Here is a 14,110-nt window from a genome sequence, read left to right as displayed (position 1 = left end):
CTTCATGACCAGCTGGATTTGCCCTTACTCAGATTACACTGGCAATGAGTTTTATAAATCTTGAAATATGAGAATCCATGCCCCATGGAACTGGCATTCTAGTGAAGGTTATAGACATGTCAGCAATGAAACACAAGGTGAAAGGGAAATGAATGTTTAATAAAGGTATAAACAATGTATTGTGGAGGGGCAGGGAGGAATGGGAGATTTCACAGAGTTGGCATTTTTGTAAGGGACTTTACAGATGAGTAGTGTTCCAATGCAGGTTAACTGACAGTAATCCAGTTTATTTGCATTTATTGTTTGAAGTAATGAGAACTAATGAGCTAATGTAGATCTATAGTCTTAAAGCTTTAGTGCACATCAGAATAATCTGGAGGGCTGGTTAAAACACAGATTACTGAATCTACTCCCAGCCACAGAGTTTCTGATTCAGTAGGTCTGGAGATAGAGCCTGAGAATCTGTATTTCTAACAAATTCCCAGGTGCTGCTGACCTTGCTGCTGACGTTGCTGCTCTGGGTAGCACACTTGGAGAACCAAGAAAGTAATACAACAATTGTGGTGTTTTAGAATATGAATTACCCAAATAATGAGTATGAGAAGTACTCATATATGTAGTGATTATGCACTCTCATATTTCTCTCTCTTTAATTAACCATGAACATGTCAACCATCATAGAATCATTATTAAGAACACAGGAACTTTAGAACTGAGCAAGCCTGGGTTCAAAATAGGAATTCTTGAGCTTGTTTTTTTGTTGTTATTTATTTATTTTGTGTTTTTTTGGATTCATCACCTTCCACACTTCCAGCCGTTAGCAATTACTCATCAATTTCTGTCCCTATAGTTTTACCTTTCCTGAAATGTTATATAAATGGATCAATATAGTGTGCAGATTTTGAAGGTCTGGTTTCTTTAACTTGCCAATATACATTTGACACTTATCCATGTTCTTGCAAATATCAGTATTTCATTCATTTGTATTGTTGAGTAGTATTTCATTGTATGCATGCAACGCACCGTGTCTATGTATTTACCAGCTTAGGACATTTATCATTTCCAAAATTTGAGATTATGAATAAAGCTGCTGTAAATATTCAGGAATATAATCAATTCCCTTAGGTAAATATCTAAGAGTGAAGTTTCTAAGTCGTGTGGCAAGTGTATGTTCAACTTTATAAGAAACTGCTACACTGTTTTTCAATGTCGCCATACCATTTTGCATTCTCACAGCATGAGAATTCCGGTTTCTCCATATCCTCACCAGCATTTAATATCATCAGTCTATTTTTTTTTTATTTTAGCCATTCTAATAAGTATACGGTGGCATTTACTGTTGTTTACATTTCTGTAATGATTAATGATGTTAATATCTATTCATGTGCATATTTGCAATCCATATAAATTCTTTGGTAAAATTTTGCTTTAGTGTTTCTAGTATAGGTAACTTAAAACCTTCTACTATCAAGTAATATTTCACTTATAATAGAACCTTAAAATAATACAATTTATTTCCCTTCTCCTTTGGTCTTTGTGTTATTGTCATATAGTTTATTTCAAGAACTGTTATAAACAAAATGCATTGCTATTATTTTTCTTTAAACATTCAATTATGTTTTAATGTAATTTAGAACATCATAAAATATCATTTTATACTTCCTCACATCCCATTTCTGGTGTTATTCATTCTTTTGTATAGACGCAGATTTCTATGTGGTATATTTTCCTTTTACTCAAAGGACTCAAAAGTAAATTTAAAATTTCATATCTGGCCAGACTCCACCCTAAGAGACTGGTTGCAGTCAGCCAACCTCTACCCCACTGTAACCATGTGTGATCAAAAGGCTGTGGTTAAAAATGTTGATGATGTCAGGAAATGCAACAGGAATTGGTAAAGTGTATTACCCAGGTGTTGGAGAAATATAACAGAAAAGGACATTGTGGCCTACGTTAAGAAGGCGTCTGACAAGAAGCACAACCCACCTAGCACTGCATCATGCGGAGGAACTTCAGTAGCTACATGACACATTAAACTAAGCACTTCACCTACTTCTACCTGGGCCAAGTGGCCATTCTTCTGTTCAAATCTGGTTAAAAGCAGGGACTGCCACACATCCAATGATCCATCCAAAAACAAAGACTGCAGCCCAAATTCCAAATACCAGACTGAAATCTGCAAACTTGCCAAAGGCAACACCTCAATCTTTGAACCTTTTTTGTGTTGTTTTTTATACAAGGCATTTTTTGTACTAATTTGTTGTGATTATAAAATAGTTAACAACTTACCTTTGTAGTTTCTATTCCATACTTCTCTGCCTCATGTTTTTTCTCCTCAAAATCCGTTCCTTTCAAAAAAATAATAAATCTATTAGAGAAGTATGTAATTAAAATTAAATAAAAATAAAATTGCATGTCTGCTGGTAATGAATTATTTTACTTTTTGTATGTCTGAATAAAGATTTCACTTTTATTATTGAAACATATTTTTACTAGCTATACCATTCAAAGTTTGTGTTATTTTCTTTCAGTACTTTAAAGATATTGTTCCACTGTGTTCTGACTCATTGAGCTTCCAAAAAGGTCTGCTACAATTCTTATATTTGTTTCTCACTGCAAAATGTATTCTGTTCATCACTGATTTTAAGCAATATAATTATGATGTGTCTTGGTGAAGTTTTCTTCATTTTTTCCCTTGGGGTTTGATACTTCTTTTTTAACATTTTTTACTGATTTATAATCATTTTACAATGTTGTGTCAAATTCCAGTGTAGAGCACAATTTTTCAGTTATAGATGAACATATACATATTCATCGTCACATTTTTCTGTGAGCTACCACAAGATCTTATATATATTTCCCTGTGCTATACAGTATAATCTTGTTTATCTATTCTACAATTTTGAAATCCCAGTCTATGGGGTTTGATACTTTTAAACTTGCTTTTAAGCTTTGTTAAGCAGGACCAGAGAAGCCCGTGGTCTAGATCTGATTTTGCCCCTTAAGTGAGCCAACACCCTACAGAACAGTGCACCTGATACCTCACATATTACAATTTTTCTACTCAGGCTCGTGAGAACACCAATAATTAGTGCTCCATTTGAGCCCTGGAGATTTTTTTTGCCTGATTCTTTCAGGTTATCCTTCCCTTGGCTTCAGCTAGCTTCCTCACATGCATGTTCCAATAAATCCTAAGATGAATACCCAGAGAGGGGAATTCTTCTGCAAATCTTCAGAGCTTTCTCTCACTGCAACCTTCTCTTCTCCTTTATTCTGCCCTGTGAACTCCAGATACTTTGATCTTCCCAAATTCTCACGTGCATCTTTTCAACTCAGGGACACTGCTGGGCTCACCCTGACTTTCACCAACCTGTGTTCTGGGCTGAAAATTCTCTCTAGGTATTACACTGAGTGATCACAGGACTCAATTAATTTGTTTCCCCTCTTTTGGAGATCACTGTCCTGCACATGTATGATGAGAAATATACTATATATCCCATTTCAAACAATGGGAAATCAACTCCAAGTTAGCACTTTTGCTTAGAACTTTTCATTTCCATAATGTATTACTGATGTTAAGTGGGAGATAATCTGTATTACTTAGAAGAAAAAGCTCTAAGGAGTCAGAGCCTTATTAAGGCAAGAGATCTGGGCATTATTAAAAATTGTGCTGCTAACTCTCATCACGATTTTGTGGGAAATTGTACTTCTCCCTTTTTTCCAAACAATTATTTTAAAGATATTTTAAAGTTTGCTGTTGTTTGTTTGTGTGTTTATTTTTAAGGGAGCAATTCTTATTTTTGTACTCTCTTTTGCTTTGAGGAAAAGTTCAAGATAATCTGAACTAATGCTGGAGAGACGAGGAAGCAACAGAAACTGAGAAGAATCCAAGTAACTTTTGGTAAATTTTAGCAGTTTTATAAAAATACATATAATATTAGTGCTTATGTATACATATAATATAGTTACAATTTAAAGCTTTTAAAATTATTAATAAATTGAAAAAATAAGACATGCTGTTCTCTGCTATTTTTCTGGAAGCAATAAGATGACATTAATTAAAATATTGCTAATGACTGCATTACTTTCCATGAGGTTATCCCTTGCCTCCCCTATTAAACTGTTGAGTTCACAATGAGTCACTTAAAATTTGTGTCTCATGCAACACCTAATATATGAAGCACTCAATATTTTTTTTATTTGACTGAATGACTGATTTGACTATGAATGAACTGATTAGGAAATCTCTAGCTTCTCAAATGACTGACTGATTTAGTGTTCCAAAAATCCTACTTTCTCTAAAATTGATTATATTCTCCTGAGTTTTTGTTTAAATCCATGAAAACATTTCAAGTCCCATTCTTAGCACTTTGTACTTAATGTTGTCTCTGCTCAGAGCATTCATACAACCCCTGTATATCTGCTAAGCTCCCTCACTGCTTTTCTACTTGATCAATGTCTCCTCCTCTGAGAAATCTTCACTATATCTAAAATATCACCCATCAAATGATGATCCAAGAATCTGACCTAAGAATTCTCTTTGAGGGCTACTTGGGAGTATGGTATGTTCCTATGTATATATCTGTATAATTTATAACTTAAATTTGTGAGATGCGTGCCCACATATACACACACACATTTAATATGTTGTTTGTTTCTCCTACTAGAATGCAAGCTCCTTGACAGTAGCATCAGTTTTGATGACCATTTTATCCCCAGGGTACAGAAAAGTGAGACATAGAGATATTCAATTAATATTTGTCAAGAGAATGAATAGATGAAGTAAGAGGTGGATGATACACTTCATTACCAGAAACTTCATCATCAAGACTTTTAGTAATATAAAGACATCTGTTTTCAGTGATAAGGCAGGCTCACTCTGAAAAACTGCCTGTTACAAATCACTTAGATATGCTGGATAAACATGACCAACAGGTATTTAATTACATAGCTGAGCTTTCAGGAAGCTAAGGGAAATCCCCAGGAGCCATACAAAAGTGAAGAGGAAGCCAGGAATCAAGTGATGCAATGAAGCTGAAACTACGCTATTTGGGGAATTCTTTGCCTTTCTCAGTATCCAAGACACTTGTACCCTCATAGCTGGTGAAGGAGAAGGAGGTAGGTCCCTGGCTCCCAGCAAGGAGTGGAACAAGCAAAGGTAGAACAAGATAAAGACCCCAAAGCAAGCCAAGATCTTCACCTTCAGTAAAAGATGAATTAGACAAAAACAAAAACAAAAAACAAACAAAAAAAAAACCCCAAAAAAACCACCTCCTGTCAAAGGCCAAAGACAAGTAAAATTATCTATCTAGTCTTGGGTTCTGGGAAGAAAATTTTTAAAAGGTTTCACTGAGATTTCACAACTTCATTCTTGCCCTCACATACGATGAGTTCCTATTTTTGCTACCCACATAGTCTGTAAAACTTCACACCACAAAATTAAAGACATTGATTTGTTAATAATTTATGCCACCTCACACAGGTAAAATTCGTTACCTTTCTTGAAGAAGGTAACTTCAAAAAAGGACTCACAAGCTGTCCTAATATAAAAGTTCCTGAACTGAAGCTCAGAATTCAAAATTACACAGCAGAAAAAGAAACAAGGTACCATAAGTAAAAGTGAGGAGGGAAGAAAAGGACAGATTTCTATGACCAAGAAATTGAGACATTAAAATTATCAGGGAAAGATGAAAAATAAGTATGTGTAAAATGTTTAAAGAAATAAAAATGACTCAGCTTTCTGAAGATGATTATCACATTTGGGAATCACAACATAAAAACAGTATTCTATATTGTTTAGGGATATATAAATACTGGAATAAGAAAATGGAAAACATTACTATAAACACTAAATTCAAGATAATGATACCTCTGTGAAGGAAGCAGAGGCAAGGAGAAGAGAGAGTAATGTAACCTCAGATAATATCTTGACAGAAGCATACTTTGTATTTTAGGAGAACTGATATCAAAGACCAGTAGTAGTATTTCTCAGTTGATCAGGCATAATTTTAAAAATTATCTGAGATACACTTTTTAAAATTGCATTCAGTTATTAGGATATTTAGATCATGGATAAAAATAAGCAAACTGTCCTAAAAGAGAAGTTCAGAATTGCACAATGTAGTTGTACATTGTAATGTAACTACAATGTAATGTAGTTATCTTAAAATTTTTACAATCTCTTTCTCAGCTGATTGGACAGAACACTGCTGTTATGGATCTCAGGTATTCAGGGCAGTTACCATATTCTTTCCCACAGCACCAATCCTCACGTACATGTTCATTTTAGGACCGTAAATGATATACAGGCAGAAAAAGGCGGACAAAGCACAATCGAGTGACACAATAATGATCATAGGTAAGATTTATGTTAACCTGGAATCGATCAGAATCTGCAAATTAACATGGTTCTATCAGAGCTACTTTAATATTTCATGCATATTTGATTTGAAGATAGAACAAAAATAAGATTTACTGGGTGGCAGATAGGTTAGTGTGTCACCTCCTATGGGAACCAACACTCTCAAACATAGCTGTACATTAACATCATTTGGGAAAGTTTAAAGCATACTGATGCCTAGGCTCTAGCCCCAGAGAATCTGGCTGGATTGGTTTAGAGTAGAGACTAGGCAATGATGTTTGTTAAAAATCTCCCATATGACTCTAATTTGCAACCAAGAGTTCAGAACCACTTTCCCTGAGCAAAATGGCATGGACGTGATACATGGATCTCCATAAAACCCTGAGAATGAAGTTGCAGTTTCAGGATCAATATAGCATTCTGAGTGATCATTGCAAACTGCTCTGATTAGCCTGAAAATATTTTGAAATCTATTTGTTATCCCTGCTGAAGAATTGCAGGAATGCTTTTAGATTGCATTAAATGAATTAGGAATACTGAAAGATTCTTATCCCTTTATATTCAGGATCCATGCATTCAGATATAACTGTAAGTAACCTTATTTCAGATCTCTGGACATTCTTGGATTCAATATGGTTTGTAAAATAAAGATAATTTTCTGCTATGGAATACAAAATCTCTGGGTAAAAATAAGGATTGAGGATTAAGAATAAAAAGAGAACATAGGAAAACAATGATAGTGTGCTCTATGTATGTGTATATGCATTTACCTTTTCTAAATTAAATAATAATGATAACAGTAATAAATTAAATCCCAGTGGTATTTATCAAAAATAAATGAATAATTATCTACAGTATAAATTTAGTTTGTCATTCTGTACCTAAAAATGATCGATTTCCTTAAGTCAGGGGTAAAGCAGGAAGTGAAGAGATACATAGGTAGGAAAATTAAGGGAGAAGTGTTTTTGTCTCTGGGGAAAAAAATTCTCTGTTCTGAATAAGACTTTTCTTACTAATTTTATCTTACAAAAATTAAAACTAAATACCAAATTCCATACAATTTTATCCTAGTGCATATGCATTTGCTCAATTATCAAAATGAAACAAAAACGCCTAATGATTACAAAGATATTGGACTATGTAACAAAAATATGCATACTAAATTTTACTTTACATTAACTGGCTTCTGAATATGAAACCTCTGCAGTTGACAAAACAGAATCCTGTTTATACTTTTGCCAAAAATGGAAAATGAGTATCATGGTATATATCTATATGTATGCTGTCCAATATGGTAGCCATCAGCTACATATGGATATTTACATTTTACTTAATTAAAATTAAACAAAATTTAAAAATCAGTTCATCATTAGCACTAGCCACCTTTCCAATGTTCACTAGCCTCATGAGGCTCATTGCTACTGTCTTGGACAGCTCAAATATAGATCATTTCCATCATCACAGAAAGTTCTATTGGACAGCACTGAATAATTCAAGCCCTTTTATGCTAGCATTTAACACATTATTCATTGTGTTAAGGTGAAATAAGTCAATTTACTTTTTCTGTTTATGATAATTATCAAAGTTATCCTCTTCATTTGTATGTCTAGAATCACCATAAGTATTTTCCTGATATGAATGATGTATTAGGACTAAAAGTAGACATTTTAATGTTAGATAATTATTTTAATTCAGAAATCCTAGAAGTATGATGTTTCAAGAATCTAACTTTGACAGTAGTGTTGGATACTTTTTAAAAAATTAAAATGTCTGCTAGCTCCTAATTTTTTTTCTATTTCCAAGCCCCTTCATAATTCTTACCAAATGCTTTGCTCTTTAATGTCTAATATTTTTTAACAGTTAGATGAACTTTCTATAAAATGCCCTATACTAATACTAGTTTCTGAGAATGAATTCCCAAATTAAATCTCTGTTCATAATAAAAATAATAACTATATGTATTGATTATGATGTGACAGGCATAATCATTGAATATGTATTATTCCATTTAATCTTCACAATGTTATAATTATTTTCCTTTAAAAATGAGAAAAATAGACTTAGAGAGGCTAAATAACTTACATGAGATCACACAGCCTGCCCTTCCTAACTCTGAATCTCCTCAGTCTAACCATTTTGATATATAAACACTTCTAAGATGGTTTTACAATCTAGCTATGAAATGTAAGCCTCAATTCATTGATTCACTAATTGACGTAACTGATAACTACAATCCATTTTATTAATTCCGTCAATAATATCTGTTGAGTGCCTACTATCTGCTAGGTGAGTTCTGGGTGTACAGTTGTGAACAAAAGAGATGAAGTTCCTGCCCTAATGGACCTGTAGAAACTGAAGTTTCAAAGCAAAGAAACTTGATTAGATGTGTTCAGTCATCTGCAAAATAATCAAAAAGAGAAACAGGTATCAGCTTCTGAGATCCACCAATTAGCTGCTAGGACATTTTGTCAATTTAAACAACTTGAGAGCATTCCATTATTCCACCACTCAGTCATGCATCAGCAGGGATGAGGACAGAATAAGTAGTCATATGGAATGATGAGGACCTGGCATGCTATAATTACTTCAGAGCAAAGTGATTCAAAAAATAGAACCATTGAAACCTTGGGTAAAATAAACAAAATGAAGGGCAAAAGTCTCACCCCATTTAAAGGTTAAAAGAAAACACAAAGACCAAAGATTTTCAAATTGCTTACAACTTTTTTAGAACTTCAGATTGTTTTGTTCATCTAAATTGATCAAAATTACTCTGAAGTGACAACGACAAAAATTTTTATACATATTTCTAATGTCAGAAAACAGAGGCACAATTAAGCTGTCATGCAGACCAAGCACATGTTTAACTTAGGATGTAAAATTTTCCTAGGTGACCATAATCTGAAGAATTCTACAGATAGGCTTTAATTTTAGATTATTTGCTAGAGAAGTTAATCATTTAGAGTAATAATTTTGTTGCAACTATGCATTTCTCTAGTTTGAAGAACAATAACAAAAAAGACATTCATATAACAGTTGCCAGAATAATTGAATCCTTTGTCTACTTCAATATGGCAATTCCTGTTGGCTCATTTTGTTGTAAAATATTTTGTAAGTCATGGAAATAAATACAGGAAGAAGGCAAGAAAATAACACCAGCAAAATGCATCACCTTGATTCATATATTTATAAACACTTTTCCTTGGGGAAATTCATTGCTGTAATAAAATACTTTTAAAGGCATTACATCTGCAATAGGAATAATTCAAGAATACAGTTATACACTTAGGCGGAAAGACTGTCACATATACTGTAATCTCATATTTTTGTCGTCAAATCAAGATCTAAATATTTATGAATGAGAATTTATGCAGCATCTGCTAGCAAATGTATACTCTAAAACATTTTTATTCCTCAAAATTTGAAGAAAAATATGAAAAAAGTCTTAGGTGACATTTCTTCAGAGTAAGATCAATTCATTGACACATTAGTCTATGAAGCAAAGTAATCATGCATTATTCAAAGAATTTAGCCACATTCTACGAGACTTATGTCTCCTCTGAGTTTAGATATAAATAACGTGTTATTTTTTCAAGTAGTCTGGAAATAAAATTTAAAAGGGCCAATCTTCATTTTAGTATATGGAAAGCAGTAATTCCCAGATATTCATTTGTTCCTAGAAAATGTACTTATCACATATTTTTGACTCAATCACAGTGTCACATAATGTGATGAGCACAAAAATGCTGAGGCACTGTCCACATCTCCAAAAATTTTATTAAAGAAAATAGACACAGATTAAAAAACAGAACACTGCAAAATGCTATAGGAAGAATTTATCTACAATATGTATTTAATTATATTGTATATAATTATAAATATATAATCAGTATTATACAAAGAAATCTAACTAGAATTAGCAAACACAAATAATCTTAACATCTTACAAAAACAATCTTAATAAAATATTTCTTAGTGAAGAAAGCAATTTTTAATTTAAACATCTAATTAATATTTTGACTAAGCTATTTGATAGCTGTGTTTTTAAGTTAATGCTCATTAGACCTAAATAGATACTTCTCCAAAGACATACAGATGGCCAATGAGCATATAAAAGACGCTCAACATCACTAATTATTAGAGAAATGTAAATCAAAACTACAGTGAGGTATCACCTCACACCAGTCAGAATGGCCATCATCGAAAAGTCTACGAATAATAAACGCTGGAGAGGGTGGGGAGAAAAGAGAACCCAACTGTACTGTTGGTTGGAAGGTAAATTGGTGCAGCCACTATGGAGAACAGTACGGAGGTTCCTTAAAAAACTGAAAATAGAGTTGCCATATGATCGAGCAATCCCATTCCTGGGCATATACCCAGAAAATATGAAAACTCTAGTTCTAAAACATACATGCACCCCAATGTTCATAGCAGCACTATTTACAATAGCCAAGACATGGAAACAACCTAAATGTCCATCAACAGATGACTGGATAAAGAAGATGTAGTGTGTATATATATATGTACACACACACACACATATCTGTATACACACACACACACATATATACATAAATACAACCGAACACTATTCAGCCATAAAAAAGAGTGAAATAATGCCATTTACAGCAACATGGATGGACCTAGAGATTATCATACTAAGTGAAGTAAGTCAGACCAAGAAAGATAATTATCATATGATATCACTTATATGTGGAATCCAAAATATGATACAAATGAACTTACAAAACAGAAACAGATTCCCAGACATAGAAAACAAACTTACAGTTACCAAAGGGGAAAGTGGGGAAAGGAATAAATTAGGAGTTTTGGATTAGCAGATACAAACTACTATATATAAAGTAGATAAACAACATAAAGTAGATAAAAAACAAGGTCCTACTGTATAACACAGGAAACTATATTCGATATCTTGTAACAATCTATAATGAAAAAGAATATGAAAAATATATATAACTAAATCATTTTGCTGTATACCAGAAACACGATATTATAAACTAACTATACTTCAATTTAAAAAGAGTTAATGTTCATAATACAAAAATATCTTATGCTTACATTTGTTAGATTCTTCAGGAATAACAATTCCCTAACCTTCATCCTAGACAAAGCTAGCTTTCATACATTCATATCCACCATTGATTTTTACTTACAATTAGAAACACTTTTCTCTAAAGCAGCCAGAAATGAGTGACTGGTCAGTTAATCAAAAAAAAAGTCCAATAGAGAGAAAATAATAAAAATGACAAATAAACTATATATATGTATATTTACAGGTATATGTGTGTGCATATACGTATGTGTACTTTAAGATGTTGATTTAATTTACATATCAATATATTTTAACTTACAATTCTTCATTTTGACTTAAAATTAAGTGGTAAATGAAATTTATCACTTTTTTATGTAGTGCCAAGACCATTCCTTTGAATTTGATTTTGTGAATGTAATTTCTATAGTCATATGCATCATCTACACATTCTAGTTTTAGGGCTTTTTTTAATTAATAGGTGGAAACCCAAAGACACTTAGGAAGAACTCTGCTTAAAAAAAAAATCACATTTCCAGAATATGATTTTTCCAATTTTTTTATTACAAGTGTCTCTTTCACATATTTTAGCAGCTCACATTTATCAAGTGAGCAAAAGAATCTGGCTTAGTTTCTATAGACAAAAATCTATTTTAGTCCTTCAATTTTTGTTCATATTGAATTAAATTATACAATTAAAACAAGTAAAAGTGGCACAACAAATTCCATTGGATAAAGCATAACTGACTCTTCGATAAGCAAATGACTCAATTGATGGGGGGCAGACATTTGAGGCTGTAGTAGAGTAGACCTGTATCCATAAGCATTCAGGATGTTAAAGCATCTGTCAGCATGTTTTATGAAGGTATTAAGGACAGGTGTTTAATCTAGTGAATTAATTCACAAAAACTGCTTAAGAGATTAATGTAAAGTATACTAGGCCTTCAGGTAAGCATTTTTATAACAGTAGTGTATTTAATCCTCATGACAATATGAGAACTCTGTGAGACAGGCATTATCTCATTTTTACAAATGAAGAAATTGAGTCTCAGTGAGGTTAAATGCCTTACCCAAAGCTTTCCAGCTAATAAGTACCTAAACTAAAACTGGAACCTTGTTCTAAATAGTACTGTCTCCAGTATAGCTTTGATTGTGCTATATAATGATTAATAGTTATTTATTGATATCTGGCTGGACTAGGAATTCTTTACGGGCAAGACCCAGTCTTTTTCACTACAGTATTCTGTGTCCATATATGTATATATACTTTTAAATAGATAGACCCACACAACAGATGCATGGGTTCTTTAAGGAAACATTAATTTATTCAGACAGTAACTTGGTAAATTGACCCTTGGTCTAATTAGGGGATAATTTGGAGCAGAATGATTAGTTTTTGTTTCTTACTTTTTAAAAAAAAACTCTTAACAAATTTTAAGTGTACAATACATTTTGTTGACTATAGATGCTAAGTGAAATAAGCCAGACACAGAAAGACAAGTAACTGCATGATTCCACTTATATGAGATACCTAAGCCAGTCAAACCCTTAAAATTAAAAACTGGAATGGTGGTTATCAGGGACTAGGGGTAGAGGGAAATGTAAGTTATTAACAGGTATAAATTTCACTTCTATCTCTTACTTTTTAATTATGGTACACTGGACAGAGAATGTTATTTATGAACATTCTCTACAGCTACCTATGATTTTGCCATTTTAAATTATTATTTATAAGCTTTATTCTGTTGTTATTTATATAACAGCTACTAAAACCCCTCAATCAATGGATTCTTGCATGGGAAATGATCCTTCAGAAAATAAATCTGGTTTATCTAATAAAAATGAAATAGCATATAATTTCACCATCTAAAATGATGCTATTTATGATTTACCTTGATTTTTTTAAATGGAAGCTCAGGTTGTGATATAAAGACGGTGATTAGCAGTTATGAAAGCTATTTAGTCAATGTAAATTGTACAAAAGCAATATATTTTTAAAGATCATTTTATGAGATGGGACCTACTAGTGTCAAGTATTAAAAATGGAGATACCATTAGTTAATATTTAATTTTGTTAGGGATGATCCTAAGCAAGTTAAACATGCAAAACTCAAGGATATTTTGTTTGTTTACTTTTAATAAACAGTAGCCAACAAAATATTTTTTATCAATAAGGGCTAGCTACTTCCCTTAAACAATGTAACCAGGTTATTATGAGATCAAGTCTCAGAACAAGCTCTGTCATAACAGAAACATTTATTAGCAAAGAGGCAAAAATAGTTCATATTACAGCCTATATAAGATTGATGAGGTCTCAGCTGTCTGTCATTTTAGGAGTTTGACCCTCCCCCCTTACAAGAAATATTGACTCAATACTGGACAACATTCTAGAAGTAAGACTCAGTTATTTTTATGGACAGCATTAGGCAACCGGAATCTTTCTAAAACAAAGGCAGGATACAGGATAGTTTACAAATCTGGTCTTAAGCACTGTTCCTGAGGGTTGAAGTGGCAAAACTTGCTGGATTTTTATGTCTTGTTAATTTGAGGGTAGGGGTATTTGTACTCTTTTAGCCAATTCAAGTAAGTTGAAAGCTTTTAGTTTCACAAATTACCATCCATTTCTAACAGATGCCATGCCAATTAATAAGCTAGCCACTAATTTAACCAATGAAAACCCACTTCTGACATGAAATATGGTG

At 32.7% G+C, this 14,110-nt stretch overlaps 1 pseudogene; it reads left to right on the top strand.

Annotated features, from left to right (window-relative positions):
* Positions 1 to 1,832: 1,832 nt before the first annotated feature.
* LOC105099152 (dynein light chain 1, cytoplasmic-like) lies at positions 1,833 to 2,104 on the top strand (annotated as a pseudogene).
* Positions 2,105 to 14,110: the final 12,006 nt, after the last annotated feature.

This window comes from Camelus dromedarius, chromosome X, assembly GCF_036321535.1.
Source record: "Camelus dromedarius isolate mCamDro1 chromosome X, mCamDro1.pat, whole genome shotgun sequence".
Taxonomy (NCBI): Eukaryota; Metazoa; Chordata; class Mammalia; order Artiodactyla; family Camelidae; genus Camelus; species Camelus dromedarius.
This window is presented reverse-complemented; position numbering and strand designations above follow the sequence as displayed.